General features: G+C 45.9%; 1 long non-coding RNA gene across 1 annotated transcript in view; it reads left to right on the top strand.

Moving 5' to 3' along the window:
* LOC110328566 overlaps positions 1-22846 on the top strand; it is a 43815-nt gene extending 20969 nt beyond the window's left edge. Inside the window, exons 2-3 of the long non-coding RNA XR_002380866.1 lie at positions 19112-19220; positions 22489-22846. This is a non-coding gene — a long non-coding RNA (uncharacterized LOC110328566). The remainder of the gene's footprint in view (positions 1-19111; positions 19221-22488) is intronic.

Here is a 22846-nt window from a genome sequence, read left to right as displayed (position 1 = left end):
TTTCTTGCTTTCTTGCTTTCTTGCTTTCTTGCTTTCTTGCTTTCTTGCTTTCTTGCTTTCTTGCTTTCTTGCTTTCTTGCTTTCTTGCTTTCTTTGCTTCTTTCTTTTTTTTCTTCTCTGTATAGCCCTGGCTATCCTGAAACTCACTCTGAAGACCAGACTGACCTTGAACTCAGAAATCTGCCTGCCTCTGCCTCCTAAGTGCTGGGATTAAAGACATGTACCACCACTGCCCGGCCCTTTGTGATTTTTTTTATTGTTTCTGTTTCCATTTTTAGATCCTGGATAACCAGTTTTGTTCAGTTTCTTCACCTGTTTGGTTGTGTTTTCCTCTAATTCTTTAAGGGTTTTTTGTATTTCCTCTTTTAGGTCTTCTACTTGTTTTCCTGTGTTCTCTTGTATTTCTTTAAGGGAGTTATTTATGTCCTTCTTAAATTCCTCTATATTCATCATGAGAAGTAATTTTAAATCAGAGTCTTGTTTTTCTGGTGTGTTAGGGTAACCAGAGTTCGTTGTGGTAGGAAAACTGGGTTCTGATGATGCCAAGTAGTCTTGGTTTCTCTTACTTATGTTCTTTTGCTTGCCTTTCCCCATCTGGTTATCTCTGGTGTTAGCTGGTCTTTCTGTCTCTGACTTTGGCTTGTACCTCTTGCAAGCCTATGTGTCAGTACTTCTGGGAGACCAGTTCTCTCAGGGAGGAATTTGGGTATGGAGAGCTGTGGTACAGGGTCAGCTCTCAGGTGCAGACAGAAATTAGAAGGATCCTGTTCCCAGCTGATCCTTGGTTCCTGTGTCCAGATGGCTCTGTGAAGGTCCCTCTTGGGCCAGGAATTTGAATAGAAGTGGTGGTCTTACCTGTGCTCGAAGGTGTGTAGGCATTCCTGGGAGACCAGCTCTCTCCTGGCAGTATTTGTGTATGTAGTTCTGTGGCACAGGATCAGCTCTGGATGCAGATGGAGACCAGAAGACTCCTGTTCCAGGCAGCCCCTCTATTCCTGTGTCCTGAGGGTTCTGGGTGGTTCCTCTGAGCAGCAGTGGTGGTGGTCCTACCTACACTCACAGGCCTGTTTGCACTCCTGGGAGGCTTGATCCCTCCTGGTGCTATTTGGGTATGGAGCCCTGTGGCAGAGGATCTGCTAAAGGCAGAGAGAGTCTGGAAGGCTGACCAGTGTCTTTTTTTTTTTTTTTTTTTTGGTTTTTCGAGACAGGGTTTCTCTGTATATCTCTGGCTGTCCTGGAACTCACTTTGTAGACCAGGCTGGCCTCAAACTCAGAAATCCGCCTGCCTCTGCCTTCAAAGTGCTGGGATTAAAGGCATGCGCCACCACGCCTGGCCTGACCAGTGTCTTTACAAGGAGAAGGCACACAAGAACACAGAAAAGACAAAAATGTCACATGACAAAGAAAACAGGTTGGAATGATGAGCCTAGAAGCTGGAGAACCTCAAGGATGGCTGGTGTGTGCCAAAACCTAGGAACAAGCAGGGAAGCCTCCTCCCTAGAGCCTTGAAGGGAGCAGTGCCCTGCCCATGACCTGGTTCCCAAGTCTCAGCCTCTTGAACTGTGAGAGCAAATGCCTTTCTGTTGTGTAAAGTCCTTAAGGTGGTATATTATGATAGCACAAAGAAATTAAGGGGCATGCTCTACAAAGTGTGTACACATAGGAATGTTTACTCACTGTGTGCATACAGGTACATCTGGTTTTCATTTTTTCCCTCTTATTCATAGGGGCAGGAACAAAGAAGGAAGGCCACCCAAACTACCAAGTACATATTATTCTCTATGCCATAATAAAGGCCAGCTCATGGAATGTCCTGTGATTATCACCCAATAATAGACAAAAATTCTGGCAACAGGAAGACTAAGCTGGACTTGATCACAGATCCCATTAACCTCAGGGGTAGCATCCTTATTTAGACTCTAGGCATCCCATCAATATGTCTACAATGAATGTGTCTACCTTCATTGTTCCACCAACAAATGGCTGCCCAGCTAGCTTGTAAGTAAAGGAGCAGGGTAGAAAAAGAAGAATCCAGGGCATCTTTTTATGGGATGCATGCATCTTCTAAAACCTAGGGTAGACACTATCTTCCAAACACAGAGTGCCATTCTGAGCATGACTGATAATGGAGTCAAGAGACTGCTGCTGTCAGGTGTGGTGACATATAGCTTTAATCCTACCACTCTGGAGGCAGAGGCAGAAACAGGAGGATCTCTGAGTTCAAGGCCCATTTGGTCTATATCAAATTCCAGGCCAGAGTTACAGAGTAAGACCCTATCTTTGACAATAGCAACAAAAATCTGCTCCTGGGAGAAGCCAAGAAATAGATGTTAAGTCTGAGCTAAGAAGAAGGCAGTGTATCTGAAAAGATTGACGATTGTCAGTGCTAACGCAAAGACATTTCTTAGCTGACTCTCTAGCAGCTCTAAAGTATAGTAGGCACCATGAATGATCAAGGCCAAGAAGTCCTTCATCTGGCAGCTGTGGTTCAGCATCCTTGTATCAAGTGGCTTATTTAGCTGTTTGAATCATCCATTGCAAATCAGTCAATGAAGAGTCAGATTGAGTGATCAGATTAAGACCTAAAGATGATGCCTGGAGGGTGGTTTCTGATGTCAGTTGTATGGTGAATAAATCTACTACACATAGCCCCAATCCTCATGTAGCAACATCATGAATTCTTCAAGAATCTAGTGTAATCATGGCATGTTGCCATTTACAAATCATTTGCAGTGTCATGGCAACAGAAACTGTTCAACTGCTCTCACAGGAGATTCTAAAGCCTGAGTCTGGAGCCCAAAGGAAAAGGACATGCTGCAGCATTTGGATCACACCTTATTCATCCAAAGAACTCAAAGCAAGAAGTTGAAATATGAAGGCTTGATAAGATATTGACATCATGACAGTTTTCTCTCCTGCTGTCTAGAAGAGCAAACAGAACATAGTGTGTGTCTGGTATTTGATCAACAGCGGATTGACTGGTGGCAGGAAAGAAATGGCATTGTTTTAAGATACAGGATGGGTAGAAATGGCATTGTTTTAAGATACAGGATGGGCCATTGCAGGATGGGTAGAGATGCTGAGGCAGAACAACTGGTTTGGATGGTCCCCCTGGTCTCAAGGAAGCAACTTTCAAGATGTGTAGAAAAAAGAGACAGGTGTGGCTGGCAATGTAGCACAGTTGCATTAGAGTTCCAGAAATGGCACTGATCCATATTCCCAAACTCAGGAGGTAGAGGCAAGAGGATCAGAAGTTTAAGTCATCCTTGGCTAGCCTGGAATACATGAGACCCAGTCCCCCCCCACACACACACCCAAAGAAAAGGAAAGGTGGGGAGAGAGGGAGGGAGGGAGGGAGGGAGGGAGGGAGGAAAGGAGGAAGAATCAACACTTATCTAGGTGAGCACATTGACTCAACTCTTATAAGGCTCCAGATGCAGAACAATGGAATCCAATAGCAGGTTTGCCACACAGGTGTGGGATGTCACCAGAAGAGGGAGTTCAGAGGGGTTTTGCTGAGGTTCTGCATACCTGAGCCAACACCAGGCTTAGGGTCACCAAAGGACAAAGTAAAATCTGGAGCTCCTTGCTGTAAAGTGCTGTACTTCCTAGACCTTCTGAGCCCCGAGTCCTAGGTGGCTCGAGATCTTTGTCCTTTAGCCACTACAGCCACTTTCGTGATCTCCCAGTCCCTTGCTGGCCTTGAGTTTGCACTTCCTGTATCCTGCTAATCTGTGGCTCTTTGAGGCCATAGCTCCTGCCTTTGTCACTGATGCTGGTCTCAGTGTGGTCTTGGGTTTGCCAAGACAGTTCAACATGGTGCCTTATAGAGCAGCAGGCATGTCTGTCTGTCAGGCCAAAAAAGAACAATGGCTCCTATGATGACCTTTGCCAGTATTCCTTCGATTGTAAGCCCAGTACCAGTCAAGGCAGCATATTAATGACTCCTTTCCTGGGAATACTCGAGGCTTATTTAAGCATTCTTGGCAAAGGCCTGTATCAGCCCCCAACCCCCATATGCCCAAGGGAGTGAGTGGCACCTTGCCTCCCTCCCCTGTGGACTCAATCTGGTTTCTGGATTTTCTATTTGGATTGTCCATCATGTTGGCCTAGTCCCAGACAATAACATATTGGCAGCATCTCTAGTTTTCTGCTGGGACATTCCCGACTATCTGACTTTTCAAACTGGATTTAGGACCTAAGAAAACAGCCCATCCCACCCTGGGTTCTCAGGAACACTACTGGCTACTCACTGTCTGGAGCTCTATTCTCGTAGGAGGGAAATAAAAGAATAGTTATCTCTTGAGCTGGAGGCATAGCTCAGTGGTAGAGCACTTCCCTGATGTCCTAAGTTCACTCCTTTGTATCACACACACACACACACACACACACACACACACACACACACACACACACACACACACAAGAGAAAAGCATAGTCTATCTCACTGAACCTAGATCTGACTGGTTGGATAGCAAACCCAGGGACCCTTCCTTTTAAAAAACAATTTATTATTATTTTCTTTATTTACATTTCAAATGCTATCCTGAAAGTTCTCTATACCCCACCCCCACCCCTGCTCCCCTACCCACCCACTCCCACTACTTGGCACTGGCCTTCCCCTGTGCTCTGGGTCATATAAAGTTTACAAGACCAAGGGGCCTCTCTTCCCAATGATGGCTGATTAGGCCATCTTCTGCTACATATGCGGCTAGAGACACGAGTTCAGGGGGTACTGGTTAGTTCATATTGTTGTTGCACCTACAGGGTTGCAGCCCCCTACAGCTCCTTGGGTACTTTCTCTAGCTCCTCCATTGGGGGCCCTGTGTTCTATCCAATAGCTGGCTGTGAGCATCCACTTCTGTGTTTGCCAGTCACTGGCATAGCCTCACAAGAGGCCGCTATATCAGGGTCCCCAGGGACCCTTCTATCACCAGCTCTTGCCAACTCTCCTGGTTTTCTCTCTCTCTCTCTCTCTCTCTCTCTCTCTCTCTCTCTCTCTCTCTCTCTCTCTCTCTCTCCCTCTCTGGTGTGTGTGTGTGTGTGTGTGTGTGTGTGTGTCTTGCATGAAGGTGAGTATTCAAGTGTATGTGTACATGTGTGTACCATAACAGGGGGACATATCTTTGCACCTTATTGCCTTGAGGTAGCACTCTCACTGAGTCAGCTCACTATTTCAGCTAGGTTCAGAAGTTCACTGTTTTAGTTAGCTTGGCTAACCATCAAGCCCCTGGGATCTACCTCTCTTCTGTAATGCTGATGTTCCCAGCATACATAGCTGTGAATTTTACATGGATGCCAGGGATTTGAACTCAGGTCCTCATACTGACAGAGCAAACACTTGTCTACTGAGCCATACACCATCTCCCAAATTCATGTCTTATGTTTTTTTTTGTTTTTTTTTTTTTCAAGACAGGATTTCTCTGTATAGCCCTGGCTATCCTGGAACTCACTTTGTAGACCAGGCTGGCCTCGAACTCAGAAATCCACCTGTCTCTGCCTCCTGAGTGCTGGGATTAAAGGCGTGCGCCACCACGCCTGGCTCCAAATTCATATCTTAATAAAACATTTAGAACATCAGTATGAATAAAGAAGAAAACAATAATTATTTATATATGTCAAAACAAAAGATATAATTACAGATAAATTTTTAAGGTATTTCCACAAACCCATTATTTTAACGTATCATTATTAGACTCTGTGTGTTTTACTTTTTTAATCTTTATTTATTTTTTTGTGACAGTGTCTCATTGTGCAACCGTAGCTGTCCTGGAAACACTCCCACTTCTTGCCCTGGGGACATTATGATGAGCACTAGGGTGTAATGGAAGTCCACATAGAAATTGGAAGCCAGATTCCTGAGGTGGCCTGACCAGACTCACCGCTTATTTTCTGTGACTTGAACATATCACTTAATCTCTCTGAGCTCAGTTTCTTCATCTTTAAAATTAAACTAAGGTAACAATAGCATCTACCAGGCCTTTTATGGGGTTGTATGTTTATACGCACCAGCTAATGCAATCAGAGGTGTGTTTAGCAAGCTCATTATTTTAAAAGAGCACTGCATACATTTTTTTTTAAACTTGGGCTTTTGGTTTCTCAGAAAGACATGAGATGAGTATACACACAGGAAAAGATAAGATGGAAAACCACCCTTCTTCATGCTGGCACTTCAGTGAATGTCTGTAAGACTAGCACCCAAAAGCAAGACTGTGAGTCTCCACGCCAGCCTGGGCATCGTGAGACTGTCAGGGAAGAAAGAGGCCAGTGGCTGAAGACATGGATCACTCACTGGCAAAGTGTCTTCGGAGCAAGCATGAAGACCTGAGTTTGGAACTTCACACCCACATAAATGCCAGGCATAGCAGCATGTGTCTGTGACCCAGCAGGGACAGGCAGGGTCAGGATGGCAGGGACAGGGAGATCCCGACAGTCAAGCCCAATGCTGAGCTCCAGGTTCAAAGAAACATTTTCTCTCAAAAAATAAGGTGGAAAGTAAAAGAAGATGAACACTAGACATCAACCTCTGACCTACACACACACACAACACACACACACACACACACACACACACACACACACAGAATGGTGTCGAGCCGGGCAGTGGTGGCACATGCCTTTAATCCTAGCACTTAGGAGGCAGAGACAGGTGGATTTATGAGTTCAAGGCCAGGCTGGTCTACAGAGTGAGTTCCAGGATAGCCAGGGCTACACAGAGAAACCCTGTCTCGGGGGGAAAAAAAAAAGAATGGTGTCGAATGGAAGTAAGAGGATCAGAACTTTAAGGTCTAGCCTGAGATACATGAAACCTGTCTCAAAAGCAAGCAAACAAACCAAAGAGAATTTGGAGAATCTGGAGAGAGAGAGCTCAGCATTAAAGAGGCTAGGTTACTCTCCCAGAGGCCCTGGGCTCAGTTCTCAACATCTAAATAGTAACTCACAAGTATCTGTCCCTCGAATTCCAGCTCTGATGCCCTCCTCTGGCCTCTGAGGCCATTGCATGCACAGACAAACAGACAAACCCCCATACATATAAACGAAAATTAAATGTCAAAAAAAAAAAAAAAAAAAAAAAAAAAAAAAAAAAAAAAAAAGGCAGACAACAGTTGTCCCCTTTAATTCTGATAAACGGACTTGAGAAGCCCTATGCTCTGCATTCTTCATGGTGGCTGATCTTTTAAGGTCCTTGATAACTATGTTCACCTGCTGAAGAATCCATTGCCAATGGCTCCTGACTTTGGTTTAGAACTAACAGTAGGCTTTTAGCAACAAACCCTGCATTTTTCATAAAAAGAAACTGCCCAAACAGTGTTCTTCCTCCTTAACAGATAGCAATGGGTGGGGTTCTTTTTTCTTTGGGGCTATTTTGATGCCACTGGAAAGAAACCTAAGAAACAAACACTGGTTTACACTCTCAGGTCTTGATGTGACAGTCAATCAAATTCAATTGTAGATGTTTTGTCCAGACAGAGTAGACACAAGTATCATTGTTCTTTTGGGTTTTTTTTGTTTTTGTTTTTGTTTTTTGTAGAATATATCTTAAGATTTACATCTAGAACTGCTGTCTTCATTTCTTTTCATTCATTAACTTGACAGACATGATGGTTACAGGCAACTCAGTGTGCTCTGTAAAACACAGTCTTTAGAGTCCAGAAAAATCCATTTTGCAGGGCAAATGTGTTCTAGGACAGAGGTGATATTTGGGGGCCAGACAGAAAGGCCCTCAGAGAAGGACACCCTAAAATGAATTGATTGTGAAGGAAAAATAGGAGCTATAGGGGCTTCAGGAAGCTCCTCCTTTCTCCTCCTCCCCTCCCCTCCTCTTTTGAGGCAGTCTTTCATGTAATCCAGGCTCCCCGCTCCCCCTTTTGAAGCAGTCTTTCATGCAGTCCAGGCTCTCCTCCATCCTGCTCTGGTTTTTGTTTGGTTTGTTTTGGTTTGATTTGGTGTGGTTTGGTTTTTGTTTTGTTGTTTTGTTTTGTTTTTGAGACAGGGTTTCTCTGTATAGCCCTGGCTGTCCAGGAACTCACTCTGTAGACCAGGCTGGCCTCAAACTCACAGAGATCTGTCTGTCTCCACCTCCAAGTGCTGAGAATGAAGGTGTGCTCCACCACTGTCTGGCTTCCACCTCGCTCTGTAATGGACTGTACTCGGTGCTCTACCACTGCCTGGCTTCCACCTCGCTCTGTAATGGACTGTACTGGTTACTTCTCTGCTGCTGTGATAAATCACTGTGACCAAAGGCAGCTCAAGGAATAGAGTGCCCCCTGCCCCCATTTCTGGTTCCAGAGGGATAAGAGTCCATGATGATAGAGCTGAGGCATGGCATCAGGTGACAGCATTGGCAGCAAGAACAGGAAGCTGAGAGCTCACGTCCTAAACCACAAGCGGAGGATTCCATCTGGGAGTGGTGGGAGGTTTTGACTCTAGAAGCCCAGCCCTAGCAACATACTTAGGGACTAGTTAGTCACATGCCTGAAACTATGGGGAACATTTGTCATGCAAACTTCCACACCAAACATCACCTTTGAACTTGACTTTCTCCTTTCTCCACCTCCCAAATGTTGGGATTACGATTATGCACATCTTCATACCCAGCAATGTGTTTTTCTTTTTCTTTTCTTTTTTTGTTTGTTGGTTGGTTTTTGAGACAGGGTTTCTCTGGGTAGCCCTGGCTGTCCTGGAACTTGCTCTGTAGACCAGGCTGGCCTCGAACTCACTGAAATCCACCTGTCTCTGCCTCCCGTGTGCTGGGATTAAAAGTGTATACCACCACCCAGCCCTTTTTTCTTTTCCTACTCTTTCTTCTTTTTCTTTTGCAGCTGAGCTCTTATAGTCTAGGGTACCGTTACATTACATCACATTACATTACATTACATTACATCACATTACATTACATTACATTACATTACATTACATTACATTACATTACATTTGCTATCAGCCAAGACTGAACTCTACCTCTACCTCCTGTGTGATGGATGGAGTTACAGGTCACCATGTGCATTTATCCAGTGCTGGGTATCACACCTGGAGGGCTGTACATACTAACCAAGGACTCTACCAACTGAGCCACACCCTGAGCCCTCTTAACATTCTCAACCTTGTAGTAAGTCACAGGCCTTCCACCCCCTGTACAGAGCTCCTTTGCCAATTCTCCCCTCCCAGATGACACTTAGCACCATATCAGTGGTTTTCTAGGTGTTGAGCAACAGCCCTCATTTTATGTAGTGAAGAGCGTGGTTCAAGGTAAACCATAATGCTATGCCAATTTGAAGCTTTCCCCAAGGTGAGCTGAAGGAGTTGAGGTCCATATTCTCTGTCCCCCACAACCCATCTCCATCCCCACATGCAGCGACTCTCACTTTGGAACAGGGAGGAGGAAGAGTCAGTAAAAGACCAAAAGTAAATAGGGTGTGGTGGCACAAACCTGTAGTCCCAGAGAGCAAGAGGCAGAGGCAGGTGAACTTGTAGTTCTGAGTCAGGCTGGCTTACATAGAGACCCTATCTCACAGAACCCAAACCAGCACAAGGTACCAGACACCACAAGTAGATTTCTGCTTGTCTCCTTCTTCTCACACTGTTCTCACTGTCCTCTGTGAGGACAGATTTGTAACTGCTGTCTCCCTCAGTGTACAGTGAAACTGGGGGCTGGGGGAAGAGGTGGTAAGGACCCAGCTATCCTTCCAAAGCTGACTTCTGGCATCACACAGCCCTGATGCAGGTGACTCACTATCTGACTGACCTCACCTCCTACCCTCAGCTGCTGTGTCACCCTCACACTCCTTCAGAAATGGCATTCAGCCTTCTCTGACTTGCCTAAGAGCTTTGCCAAGTTTATCACTAGTGGCTCTGTTGGGGAGCTCTTCAGAGCAGCATGAGGACGGGCTGCCAGTCTCCCCTCTGGCAAGCACCCCAACTCCTTAGGATTGTAAGGTACTGGCCACGCCCTCTCCCTTAGCCACAGCACCTCTGCCTCCCAGTCCCACTTCCCTGCCCATTATCTTTTGTGGCAGGGGTGGGTAGCAAGGCAACCTGCACAACCGGTTTGTTTCACTCAGCCACTGCTGATGCATTGTCCCATTCCTCTCTCTAGTATAGGAATACAAGAGTCACAGGTCTCTCTTTGGACACAGAAGTTGCTTGAACCAACTGCTCAGGGTCATGTCATGATGGGACTTGTCATAGAAAGAGGCTTTGCTTTGTTGACACCTTTAATGTGGAGACTCATCGCTGGTCTAAGTGCTAAGAATAGGTGCCTGTTGAGTGCTCAGCCCTAAATGACACATGACATCTATATCACCTGATACAGGGAGTCTCTGAAGATGGGGCAGAAAGGATGTAAGAGCTGGAGGCGGGAAGGGTCTCGGAGAAGACTGTCTTCAGGAATTGACATGGTGGCTGCACCTATGACCTCATAGCGAACACAGGAAAAGAGCCAGAAGTAGAGGCCCTGCATCAGCTCCCCTGGCTGCATGATCACCAGCCCACATTGTGCCCTTCCCTGACCATGAGCAGTTGGACCTTAACCAGGAGTAGACTGCCCGCTGAGCTTGCTTTGCAACATAATCCAGCTGAAACAAAGGATGTGTCTGTGGGCTCTCCCTATATAAATACAGTGCTCAATATTAAACTTTGAGCATTGATCAGAAACTTTTGTCTTGGCTTCATCCTTCTCTCCCCATTCCTTTTTCATTTCCAGGCCCGCTTTGCAGTATACCCAGTTTGTCCATAGCTGCTGGACAGCTACACCAAATTCTGTTTTAAGCATTACAGGCAGGTACAGCTCATCTCTGAGGGCTGGCTTGTGATGACCAAGAACCTTTGTGCCAAGAATCCAAGAGGCAGGGCCTTCAAAGAGTACTTATAGAGGGGCAGGGCCCATGGACAGACAGAAGGATCTTCATGAGTTCCAGACCTCTCCGATGTTCATATCAGACCCTGTCTCAAAAGAAGGAAGAAGAAGGAAGAAGGAGGAGAGAAAAATAGACATTTTAAAAGGTTTATTTATTCATTTTATTTTGTGTCTATGTGTATTTGCACCTATTCATTTTATTTCACCTGTATATTTGTGTACCTGAAGGTACATATGTTCACTGTGTGAGCCAAAAGAGCGTCAGGACATCTGGAACTGGAGTCACACACGGTTGTGAACCTTAAATGTGGATGCTGGGAACATAATTCAGGTTCTCTGAAAAAAGCAACAAGTGCTGGTAACCACTAAGTCATCTCTCCAGCCCCCCAGAGAAGAAAACTTACAGAACTACTCTGTAGATAAAATAAGACTCTTTCACTCAGCCTTTAATCCCAGCACTCAGGAGGCAGAGGCAGGTGGATTTCCATGAGTTGGAGGCCAGCCTGGTCTCCAACATAGTCAGTTCCAGGATAGAAAGGGCTACACAGAGAAACCCCTCTCTTGAAAAACAAAAATAAAAGCAAAACCAAAACAACAACAAAAGAAGACTTCACTTCTGCCAGGGGCGTGGAGGCTCACGCCTTTAATCCCAGCACTCGGGAGGCAGAGGCAGGCAGATTTCTGAGTTCGAGGCCAGCCTGGTCTACAAAGTGAGATCTAGGACAGCCAGGGCTATACAGAGAACCCTGTCTCGAAAAAAAGAGTTCACTTCTAAAATGAATTTTGGGTTTTGGGGGGACTGGTTTATTTTTGAGATAGGGTGTACTGTACTGTATTGTCACTTGCTGTATAGACCAGGCTGCTAACTTCCCATTAAATCATAAAGATCTCCTGCCTCTGTCTCCATGGTCCTGGGATTAAAGGCACGTGTCACTACAGTCAGTTTTAATTTTGAATTTTTATTTATTTCATGAATTTTATTTAATTCATGAATTTTGAAGCAAATACATGATAACTTTGGTAATATTGGAGACTTACATGTTTTAATTCTCATACAATTTCATATATATAATGTTCTTCAGTCATATTCTCCCATTTCTCCACTGAAACCCTTTCCCAGCAAATTCCTCTCCTACTCAAACTGTTTTGCTTCTGTTCCCACTGCACTTAAGGGGGCTGCCTGCAGGAATATGGCTGTGGGGCTATTTACTGGAGCAAGGCCAACTTACCATTGGCTATACCCTGAGGACTATGACTCCTTCCTCCCCAGCTGCCATTGACTATAGCTCCTCAGAGAGGGGTGGATTCCACCCTGCCTATGATGGAATGTTCTTGAGCCTCGTGTTGTGCAGGTAACCACTGATGCTATGAGGTCATAGGTATGTCACCTTCAGAAGACAGTGTTTCCTGAGACTTCTTCCCAGCTCCGGGTCTTACACACTTTCTGCCTGTTCTTCAGGGGCTCTGTGAGCCTTGGAGAGGTGATATAGATGTCTTAAGCACTCAACAAGCATTTATCCTCAGCACTAAGACCAGCGATGGGTCTCTGCATTAAACTTTGTCTGCTGCAAAAACAACAACAACAACAAACAAACAAACAAACAAAACAAACCTCTGCTCAAAGCTGAGAGCTGCACAGATCATAGAATCCTTGTACTTGAGAGACAGAAGCAGGCAGATCTCTGTAAATTTGAGGGCCAGCCTGGTCTACTGAGTGAGTTCTGGACAGCCAGGGCTATACAGTGAAACCTTGTCTCAAAAATCAGAACACCCCTCTCTCCACACCCTCCCCAAAGACATTGTAACAACATGCCTATTTAGCAAAGCAACAGTAGTAGTTTCCTCCCTAGGACCTCCCTAGCCATGGTCTTTGGACTAGGTTCATAATACCAAGCATGAATTTCTCTTTTTGGTGGGGGATGATAGCATGAGTCAGAATATATAGCTCAGGCTAGCCTCAAACTCCCTTTTCAGCAGAGGATGACCTTGAACGTCTGATTCTACTGCCTGCACCTCTTAAATGCTAGAATTATAGGCCTGCCCCCACCACAGCAGGTAACATCAATTTAAACTTGAAGACTAAATTAGATTTACCCAGAGGCAGGTAGATTTCTGAGTTCTAGGCCAACCTAGTCTACAGAGTGAGTTCCAGGAAATCCAGAGTTATACAGAGAAACCTTGTCTCAAAAACAAAACAAAACAAAACAAAAAACAAAACAAAACAAAAAATAGATTTACTATATAATGATAGAAGAAACAGAATATTTTATTTCATCTCCATGCCTTTTGTTTGTTTGTTTTTGTTCTTAAGATAGACTTTCTGTAGTCCAACCTGGCTGTTGGGTTTTTTGGGGGTTTGGTTTGTTTTTGTTTTTGTTTTTTAAACAAAAGACTGACTTAAGCCAGGCAGCGGTGGTGCACGCCTTTAATCCCAGAACTTGGGAGGCAGAGGCAGGCAGATTTCTGAGTTCGAGGCCAGCCTGATCTACAGAGTGAGTTCCAGGACAGCTAGGGAACCCTGAGAAACCCTGACAGAAACCCTGTCTCAGAAAAAAAAAAAAAAAAAGACTTACTTAATATATGTGAGTACTCTGTCACTGTCTTCAGACCCACCAGAAGAGGGCATCTGATTGATTCTAGTACAGATGGTTGTGGGTCATCATCTGGTTTCTGGGAATTGAACTCACAACCTCTGGAAGAGCAGCCAGTGCCCTTAACTGCTGAGCCATCTCTCCAGCTCTTTAGGTTTTAATTTTTGAGACAGGTTTTTACTGTGTTGGTCTTGAACTCACTATGCAATGAGATGAGACCAACCTTGAGCTCACACAGACCTTCCTGCCTCTGCCTCTCTAGTCCATAGACCACCACACCTAACGTCCACCTTTTTTTGGTTGTTCCAGATAGGGTTTCTTGTCTAGCTGTATAGCCTGCCTCTCTTGGAACTCTCTCTATAGACCAGGTTGGCCTTAAACCCAGAGATCTGCCTGCCTCTACCTCCTGAATGCTGAAATTAAAGGCATACACCATCACCACCCAGCTCAATTTATTTATTTATTTGTTTTAATTATGTGTCTCTAAATGTAGATTTGTGTATGTGGATTCAGTACCCATAGAGGGCAGTAGATGGCAGTGTACCCCCTGGAGTTAGCATTTCAGGAATTTGTGGGTCACCTGCTGTAGAGCTGGGAATCAAACTCCCATCTTTGAGAGCAGTATATGGTCTTAACAGCTGAGTTATTTCTCAAGCCCTTGTTTATATTTTTTTAAACATGATCTTGCCATGTATCCCAGACTGACCTTGAACACAGTGTTTCTCCTGCCTCAGCTTCTTGGGATTACAAATGTGAGCCACTATGTATAGAAAATACAAGTTTGGGGGCTGGTGAAATGGCTCAGTGGGTAAGGGCACCCGACTGCTCTTCCAAAGGTCTGGAGTTCAAATCCCAGCAACCACATGGTGGCTCATAACCATCCGTAACAAGATCTGACGCCCTCTTCTGGAGTATCTGAAGATAGCTACAGTGTACTTAAATATAATAAATAAATAAATCTTAAAAAAGAAGAAGAGGAAGAGAAAGAAGAGGAAGAGGAAGTTTCCTCTCTTTAAAAAAAAAAAAAAATACACGTTTGGCTTTCACCTTCCATAGCACCACACGCAGTTTTCTGGCCTGAATGAAGACATCTTCCACCTCTTAGGATCTGTTTATTTGCATGGCTGTGGGTGTTTTGCCTGCATGAGAGTGTACCATATGTGTGCAGTGCCTTGGGATGCCAGAATCAGGAGTCTGATGCCCTGAAACTGAATTCATAGATGGTTGTGGGTTACCAGGTGGGTGGTGGGAATCGAACCCTGATCCTCTAAAAGTGCAGCCAGTGAGTGCTCTCAACTGCTGAGCCAACTCTCCAGCCCTCTTCTTCCATCTCTTGTCCCTTTCACCCCATGGACTTCATTACTATCTCTCCCAGGAACCAAGACCTGCTTTTCAGTGCAGCACCCTAAAAGTTAAATTGGCAAGAGAAGAAAGGTTCTATATGTGTGCACATAAAAAGTTCTTCCTATTTTGCTTTTTAATTAATGTGTGTGCTGGTGCTTATGGTTCCAGAAGAGGGCGACAGATCTCCTGGAGCCAGAGTCACCTTAGGAGCTCCTCAATGTGGCTGCTAGGAACCAAACGGGGGTGGGGTGGGGGGNGGGGGTGGGGATGGGGGTGGGGTCTTTAAAGAAGCTCAGCAAGCACTCTTGATTGTTGGACTATCTCTCCAGCCATTTGTTCTGTTTTGTATTTCTTAATGTCCTGCAAAACCCACAGTAAAGAAAGAGTGGCCTTGGCACTGAGCATTTCTGTATGGCCAGGTCTTGGAGCACACCTCTTAGGGAAGGGTCTTCGTGTATTCACATTTAACCAATTCACGGCAAATTCCATGAGGAAAAAGAAAGGAAAAAAAAAGTCTGTTGGGGGCTGAGTGTGCCTAAAATCATTTGAACATTGAGCATATCAATAATGAACCCTTTTCGAGTGTTGGCTCTCCTTGTTCCAGAAAGTCACTGGGGTGTAAAGCTGCAATTATTTTTAAAGGTGGGATCTCACTGTGTAGCTGTCCTAGAACTCACAGGCTGTCCTAGAACTCTCTATGTAGACTGAGCTGGTCTCAAACTGACAGAGATCCGCCTGCCTCTGCCTCTGTGCCGCCACGCCCCGCCTTCCCTGGTATTTTAAAGCTGGTACTCCCCACCTTCCTGAAGTAGCAATATGAAGCCTGTTTCTTTAGCTGTTTCTCCACTGGGACACATGAGCTCCACATATGCTGGTACTGGAAGGACTCCCACTTCCACGATGGACTGATTGCAGCCTAGAAAGACCGAAAAAGAAAATCAGTCATAATGGGAAAATCAGAGTCCTTGACAGTTCTGAAAGTCACAGAGCTGAAGGTCCCTTGGCTGTGAGATGACCTGTGTGATCCCATTGGTGGAGGAGCCTTGCCATGCCCTTGAACGGGACCAAGGTCAGGATTCAGGAAGTAATGGCTGCCAAGAGGGCCCCCTCTGCCAAGTCACATGATATGTGCAGACCACGCCCCTTCGAAGTCTTAGGGCACTCAACCGGAACTTTCCAAAATGAGCTTTTCCAGAGGCAAAGGAAGAAGGAATCAGCGTAACTGGCCCAGTTCAGAGGATCTAGGATGCTGGGGGAACGTGTGATGGCTGCCCCTATTAGAGACCCAGTAAGGTCCTTGCACTTTTTAGAAGGCAAGAAAATGCGCATCAGGAGCCACATGGCTGCTTTGAGAAAGGCCATTGCCTGCTTCTCTCTTTCTCCAGCACTGAGGTTGTGCGTTTATTTTTAGCACGCCTGGCTTTTCCACATAGATTTGGATGGCTCTAACTCAAGTCCCTGTATTTTCACAGCAAGCGACTGAATGAGCCCAAGGCATTTTTGTTTTTCAAACTCAAAAGGTAGAAGTGTGTGGCTTTTTTGTTTGTTTGTTTGTTTGTTTTTGACCAACTGAGTTGCACCTCTAGGAGGAAGGTTATGAGTGGCTGGGGGTAGGGGTGGGGCAGGGAGAGATAGATACTCTTCCTGTTGGCATATTTAAACATTTTCTTTGAAAGAATGAATCTTCATGATGCTGGAGCCTGGACAGAGAGCCTGCTAGTAGGAGGCGAGATTGAGACCTTTTAGAACAATGTATCCCCCTGTGAGTCAGGAGGGTGTGCGCTCAGCCATCTGTATGGAGCTCACTCTTTTCTGGAGCAGAACAAGCTTCCGTGTGTCCTTCAGAGAGGAACATATGGGTGTCAAACAGCAAACATGCTTTTAATAGCAGGCATATGCAAGTGTCCAGAGGTGAAGCTGCAGAAGCCATGATGGGTAAGAGACCTTGGAAATATTTTCTGAACCAATTACCAGATGGCATTTGGGTTTCCAGAAATGCTGAGGCTAAAGGAATATGGCTTTGCCTACGGAAGGGCCCCTGGTAGCTGGCTTGGGTGTTGATGGCCTCCTTCCCCGAGACAGAAGGAACAGAAAGAACTAATGAGGTACCCACAGACTTCACAGTCAGGCAGCTCTGAATGCTTCCAGGCTGGCTCACTCTATCCTGTGTGGACCAACTGGACCCAACAATTGTCACCACGTAGCATGCATAATAACACCTGTGGGGTGCCTGAAATACTCCCATAGAGAGTCTGGTAGGCAGTGGGTGTGCCTAGTGTGGCCGAGGCTATGGTTACCCAGGCCTGGATTCTTGCCACTAGCCTGACCTGTTGTGAGGGCTGAAGTACTGGTTCTGTGCCAGGCTGTACTTTCTAAACAGAATGACAAGTCAGGTCATAAGGGCTGAATGAAAAGCCTGTTATCATCAGCCCATAGGCTTTCTCAGCTCTCATCCTCCCATGTAAGACAGAGGCAGAATGGAGGCACTCAGAGGCCCCAGCCCTCTCACTGTCATGCCCTTAAGTCTATGAAGACAGACTGGCCATCTCAACCTCACCTGCTCACCAAGATCCCCTAGTGAGCACTAAAATAATACCAGGGCCCAGCTTGCCTAGACCAATCAGATGAAGATTTCTAGAGAGGGAGACTCGGTGGAGGTATTGGCTAAAACTCCCCATGGTATTCTGAAGCAGACTGGGTGAAGAGCTCTTCTCTTGCAGTGCTGGCACCAAACTCACGTCATCAGGCTTGCTTGGCAAGCTTTCTTACACCATAAACCATCTCTAACTTCCAGGCCAGGATTCTCAGGACCTTATCTCAGCGAAACAGGAAACAAGGCAAACAAACCAAAGCCCTGCTGACCTTCACAAGAATATCTTCTGTACTCCAAGCACAGTACAAAAGGAACCTTTCAGTTTAAGGGGAAAAAAACGGGGGACCAGACAGATGACTCGATGGTCAAGAGCTCATCTGCTCTCGGAGAGGACCTGAGTCTGGGTCTCAGAACCCGTGATGGGCAGCTCACAACTACCTGTAACTCCAGCTCCAGAGGACCAGACACTCTCTCTGGCCTTTATGGGCACCTGTACACATGTGGAATACACTCAGAAAGATATACATAAATCAAAATAAAATAAGGGATAGAGAAATGATTTCTTAGTCACTGTTCTATTGCTGTGAAGAGACGTGATGACTAAGGAAACTTTTATAATAGAAAGCATTTAATTGTGGGCTTTCCTGCAGTTTCAGAGGTTAGTCCATTATCATCATGATGGGAGCACGGAGGCAGACATGATGTTGGAGAAGTAGCTGAGAGAGAGACTGGACCTGGTATGGGCTTTTGAAACCTCAAAAAATGTGACATACTTTCTCCAATAAGGCCACACCTCCTAGGCCTTTCAAAATAGTGCCACTCCTTGGTGACTAAGCATTCAAATATATGAGCCTATGAGGGCCATTCAAACCACCTCAGATGGTTCAGTGGTTAGGAGCACTGGCTGCTCTTCCAGAGACCCCAGGTTCAATTTCAAGTACCCACATGGAAGCTCACAACACCAGCCCCAGGGAATCTGATTCCCTCTTCTGAGTTTTGAGGACATGAGGCATACACATGGTAAACAGACATGTTCACAGGCAAAACCCACATACAAATAAAATTAAATAACAACACATCAACGACTGAGGCTGAACTGGTGGCTCAGCAGTTAAGTGCATTAGCTGTTTCTCCAGAGGACCCACAATTTCCAGCACCCAAATGGCAACTCACAACTCTCTCTAACTCCAGTTCCAGGGGATCTGACACTCACACATACACACATATCAAACATCACTGCACACAAAATAATAAGAAGAATAAATTATTAAACAAATAACAATTTGGGGCCTGGAGAAACAGCTCACTGTTTAAGAATACTGGCTGCTCTAACAGAGAACCCAGGTTTGAGTCTCAACACCCATATGTCAGCTCACAACCAGCTCCAGCTCCAGTCCAGGGAATCTGACATTCTATTCTAACCTGTGAGGGCACTGGATACATGTAGTGCAGACAAAACACCCCTACACATATAAACCAACCAATCAATCAATGTAAAATAATAAATAGTCTAAAAATAAATAATTTTAAAACTAGGGGTAGGTTTATAGTAAATTGACTTCTTCAGTCTGACAGAACTTCTACAAAAAAAGGACACACCCCATTGTGGGTGGTGCTAATCTAGCAAGTACTCCTGGGTGGTATAAGAAAGCAGGCTGAACAAGCCACGGAGAGCAAGCCAATAAGCAGTATTTTTCCATGGTTAACTGCTTCTGTTTTTCTTTCAGTTTCCTGCCCTGACTTCCTTTGATGATGGACTGTGGTGTGGAACAGAGTCTGAAATAAACCCTTTCTTCCCCAAGCTGCTTCTGGTCATGATGTTTTGTCACAGCAATGGTAATCCTAAGATTCGGGTAATGACCAGTAAGGGACAGGAAGGGGAATTCTCAAGCACAGTGTATTTACTTCCTTTATCGTTTATTTATTTTTATGTTTATGAATGTTTAGCATATGCATATGTATGTGCACCACATGTGTGCCTAGTGCCCAGGGAGGTCAGATGGCGGCATCAGATGGTTATGAATCACCATGTGAGTGTTGGGATTCTCTGAACGAACTAGTGCTCTTTACTGCTGAACGCTCTCCACTCCTGGGTTCTATTTCTTGATCTTCAGGCCAGTTACCTAGCAGAGGTCACTGGGAAGATTCAGTATGTTCATGATTTGTGTCCTTTCCTGTGCTCATTATACCTCGATTAAAAACTTACCTGAGGGGCTGGTGAGATGGCTCCATGGGTAAGAGCACCCGACCGCTCTTCCGAAGGTCCGGAGTTCAAATCCCAGCAACCACATGGTGGCTCATAACCATCCGTAACAAGATCTGACTCCCTCTTCTGGAGTGTCTGAAGACAGCTACAGTGTACTTACATATAATAAATAAATCTTTTTAAAAAAAAAAAAAAAAAAACTTACCTGAACAAAAGAGAAGGGAAAGAAAGGAAGAGAGCAGGAAGGGGTGGGGGGATAAAGGCGAGAGTGGGGTAAGGAATGGGCTGGACCGCTCCTGCCTGGTCTCAGGGTGCCTGGAACACTTTGGTGTACTCGTGTGGTTTGACTGATAGCAGATGGTTTGAAAGAGGTGCCAGGACTCTCTTCCACCCACCTCTGTTCCTGAGGGCTTGGATGTCATCAGCCTTGCCCATAACTCAGCCCACTCTCCCTGGTAGATGAAGATATGAGTGCCAGCCCCGGATGCAGAGCTGGATTCATCTGTTCCTCCACCTGGGTATCTGTGTGTGGACAGGCTGAGGGAATCTGCAGGGGGAATCTGGGTTAACTGCTGAGATGGCCTTCACTCCCACTGCAGGTGGCCTTCCCCAGCCAAGCTGGGCTAGTGGGGGAGAGAGCTACTGTGCTGGTCAGGAGGGTCCCAGAGGTTGTGGCTGCCCTGGGTTTGGTCCCTTTGCCCATGTCTGGCTCTTGCCTGCATACACTGGACGTGCCAGGACACTGTGAAGGGCATCTCAGGTTGGGCAAGGACAGTCGCACTTCCTAAACTGGCTGCCAAGCCCTGTGGGGGTTCCAGAACATTTGAATGTTTCTGCTCTTTGTTTATGTCTATCTAGGGCAGACTATCCTTTCCCAGGCTAGCATTCACTGAGCCCATCTTGATTGAGAGCAGCTGTAGAGGAGACAGGAGGCATCCTCCTGGATTTTTCAGCAGCTTTGGGACATTGGGTACATCATGATGCATGCCAGCATCTCTGGTCTCCCTAAGAGACAAGCGCAAAGCATCCTTGACTGCCTAGCGTTGTAGCCACTAGCCGCACAGCTATTTAAGGAAAATTGCATTACATTTTAAAGAGTGCATGAGTGTACAGGTGTTTACACAGAGAGCGGCCAGAGGGAGACATTAGGCATCTTACTCCATCACTCTCCTCCTAATCTCCTAGATATTAGGTCTCTCATTGAATGTGGAACTTTTGGGCTAGGCTAGTAGCCAGCAAGCCCCATGATCCTGTCTCTTCCTTCCAGTCCTCAGAGCTGGGGTTACAAGTGTATATGGGCCAATGTTTATACATGGCTCTGGAGGGTCTGAACTCAGGACTTCGTGGCTGCACAGCAAGCGTTCCTACCCACTGAGCTACCTCCCCAGGTTCTTTTTTCTTTGTTTTGACTCAGTGTCTTGCATATTCTGGCCACCCTCCACTTTGCCATGTAGCTGAACTTTGACCTTTCTTCCTCTACCTCCTGAGTGCTGGGATTCTAGGCATATACCACCGTACCTATGCAGTGCTAGGTAGGGCTTCCTGCATGCTACTCGAGTACTCTATCCCAGCCCCTAAAACTCAATTATTTTATTGTTGTTGTTTGTTTGATTATTTGTTTTTGTTTTGTTTTGAGACAGGTTTTCTCTGTGTAGCCCTGGCTGTCCTAGAACTTCACTCTGTAGATCAGGCTGGTCTAGAACTCAGAGATCCACCTGCCTCTGTCTCCTATCTGCTGGGCTATTAGGTGTGCAGTGCCACTACCTGGCAAAAATTCATTTCTTTAGAATGGCCAGGCACATTTCTGAGCCCACGTGACCAGAGGCAAGCTGTACTGAAGGGTGCAGAGGTGGGACAGAAGTGGACAGAAGGTTCTCCTAGGCGGTGCTGGCCTAGCCCCATCTGAACTTGTGTGTCTATATTCTACTTTATTATCATTACTATTGTGTGTGCACACATGAGTCAGAGTACGACTTTCAGGAGTTGGTCCTCTCCTTGCACTGTGGTTCTGTGGATCTAGATCTATTTCCTTTTTCATTCTGCCCAAAGCTCACTCAAAGACCAATCTAACCAACTGATAAGACTTAGGAAAGGCACCCAATCCTTCTTCCTGTCCACATTTACCCCATGCTCCTCCATAGCCCATACTGTGGAGGAGACCTGAGGACAGGGCTCTCGGCCCCCACACCTGCCAGTCCTGGTCTGTAAAACTGGCCGTCAGGGAGCACAACTTAATTCTGGACAATAGTAACCTCAGCTTACTTTTCTCTCGGCTTTGTTTGCAAGTTCTTACGCTCTGCCACTTAACCATTAACACAGCCTTCTGAGGTAAGTATTGTCACCCAACTATACCTACAGATGGGGCTCGGAGACGGGGGCTATTTGCCCAGGGTGTGGAATTAAGGAAGACATGGCTTGGATTCCAACCTGAGTCTTACCCCGGCCTCTCTATGAACTACTTCCTAGGTCTGGGTCAGGTGGCCAGGTGGTCTAAAGTCTCTATTTTGTCACAGAAATTCTTGATGTTCTCCCAGGGACAGCTGGTGGGGTTGGGAGCAGGGGAATTGGGAGAGGGGCCAGGACTAAGGAGACAGGAAGCTTTTAAACTGATGACGGGGATTGGGGGCAGATGGGGCATGATAGTAAACAGAAAGAGAATGGCCTGGCTTACATCTGGGGCAGATGAGATGGTCTGGGTTACCTGAGGGACCCATCGGCTTAGCACACTGGCAAGGAGGCCAGCGCTACCTTCTTTGGCCTCCTCACCCGTTCCCACAGGGCTTCTTCCCTAAGACATTTTCTAACTGAAGGTATGCTGAGGTGTGTTCATTTCCTGTCATTAATGAAGCCTATAAAACAATGTATTCAACAGTTTTCCTAACCCGATTCGGTCCACAGTGCCAACACTCCCCCAGCCTCTTCCAAGGAAGAATAGGCTATGGGAGTGCACTGACCAGCTTCCTGCAAAACCATCCTAAAAATGCCATCTGGTTCTTTGAGCTCAGTTGAGGCAAGAGAAACTTCCAGATCATTGCCATGAATGGAAATACCTAAGGGGTTAAGGGCAGTGATGTAGTCCGGTAATCCCATCACTAAACTGGCAGAGGCCAGAAACACAATAATGAAAGGATCCCCCCCCCNCCCCCCCCCCGGAAATTGCTGCAATAAGGCATTCATGTTGTGCCGCAGGTGTGGCTCTAAGGCCTACCACCTTTAGAGGTCAACCTGTGATGAATATGGCTACCCTACCAAGTGC

This window comes from Mus pahari, chromosome 1 (genome assembly GCF_900095145.1).
Source record: "Mus pahari chromosome 1, PAHARI_EIJ_v1.1, whole genome shotgun sequence".
Lineage (NCBI taxonomy): Eukaryota > Metazoa > Chordata > Mammalia > Rodentia > Muridae > Mus > Mus pahari.
The sequence above is the reverse complement of the archived record's forward strand: the minus strand, read 5'-3'. Positions and strand labels throughout refer to the sequence as shown.